The sequence below is a fragment of the Suricata suricatta genome, chromosome 5 (assembly GCF_006229205.1).
Source record: "Suricata suricatta isolate VVHF042 chromosome 5, meerkat_22Aug2017_6uvM2_HiC, whole genome shotgun sequence".
Classification (NCBI taxonomy): Eukaryota; Metazoa; Chordata; class Mammalia; order Carnivora; family Herpestidae; genus Suricata; species Suricata suricatta.
This window is the reverse complement of record NC_043704.1, coordinates 111,582,876-111,584,584: the sequence shown is the minus strand read 5'-3', so window position 1 is coordinate 111,584,584 and position 1,709 is coordinate 111,582,876.

Genomic DNA, 1,709 nt, shown 5'->3' with positions numbered 1-1,709 from the left:
CATTAGACCTTTTCCTCCAGTGTATTTTTATGGGCTTGTTTTTGTTTTTTTAAATAGTTTATTGTCAAATTGGTTTCTACATAATACCCAGTGCTCTTCCCCACAAGTGCCCTCCTCCATCACCTCCACCTCTTTCCCCCTCCCCCTCCTCCTTAAACCTTCAGTTCATTTTCAATATTCAATAGTCTCTCAGGTTTTGCGTCCCTCTGTCTCCCCAACTCTCTTTCCCTCTTCCCCTCCCCCTGGTCCTCCATTTGGTTTCTCCTGTTCTCCTGTTAGACCTATGAGTGCAAACATATGGTATCTGTCCTTCTCTGCCTGACTTATTTCACTTAGCATGACACCCTTGAGGTCCATCCACTTTCCTACAATGGCCATATTTCATTCTTTCTCATTGCCATGTAGTATTCCATTGTATATATATACCACATCTTCTTGATCCACTCATCGGGTAATGGACATTTATGCTCTTTCCATGATTTGGCTATTGTTGACAGTGCTACTATGAACATTGGGGTACATATGCCCCTATGTATCAGCACTTCTGTATCCCTTGAATAAATCCCTAGCAGCGCTATTGTTGGGTCATAGGGGAGTTCTACTGAGTTTTTTGAGGAACCTCCATACTGTTTTCCAGAGTGGCTGCACCAGTTTACATTCCCACCAACAGTGTAGGAAGGTGCCCATCTCTCCACACCCTCGCCAGCATCTATAATCTCTTGATTTGTTCATTTTAGTGACTCTGACTGGTGTGAGGTGGTATCTCAGTGTGGTTTTGATTTGTGTTTCTCTGATGATGAGTGATGTTGAACATCGTTTCATGTGCCTATAGGACATCTGGATGTCCTCTTTGGAGAAGTGTTTGTTTATGTCTTCTGCCCATTTCTTCACTGGGTTATTTGTTTTTCGGGTGTGGAGTTTAGTGAGTTCCTTGTAGGTTTTGGATACTACTAGCCCTTTATCTGATATGTCATTTGCAACTATCTTTTCCCATTCCATTGGTTGCCTTTTAGTTTTCTTGATTGTGTCCCTTGCAGTGCAGAAGTTTTTTATCTTGTTGTGGTCCCAATAGTTAATTTTTGCTTTTATTTTCCTTGCCTTTGGGGATTTGTTGAGTAGGAAATTGCTGTGGTGGAGGTCAAGGAGGTTGTTTCCTACTTTCTCCTTGAGGGTTTTGATGGTGTCCTGTCTCACATTTAGGTCCTTCAGCCATTTTGAGTTTATTTTTGTGTACGATGTAAGAAAGTGATCTGGTTTCATTTTTCTGCATGTTGCTATCCAGTTCTCCCAGCACCACCTGCTAAAGAGGCAGTCTTTTTTCCATCGGATCCTCTTTCCTGCTTTGTCAAAAATTAATTGGCCATACATGTGGGCCCAGTTCTGGGTTCTCTATTCTATTCCATTGGTCTATGTGTCTGTTTTTGTGCCAATACCATACTGTCTTGATGATGACAGCTTGTAGTAGAGGCTAAAGTCTGGGATTGTGATGCCTCATGTTTTTGTTTTCTTCTTCAATATGACTTTGTCTGTTTGGGGTCTTTTGTGGTTCCATATGAATTTGAGGATAGTTTGTTCTAGCTTTGAGAAGAATGTTGGTGCAGTTTCGATGGGTATTGCATTGAAAGTGTAGATTGCTTTGGGTAGTAATGACATTTTCACAATGTTTATTCTTCCAATCCATGAGCATGGAATGTTTTTCCATTTCTTTG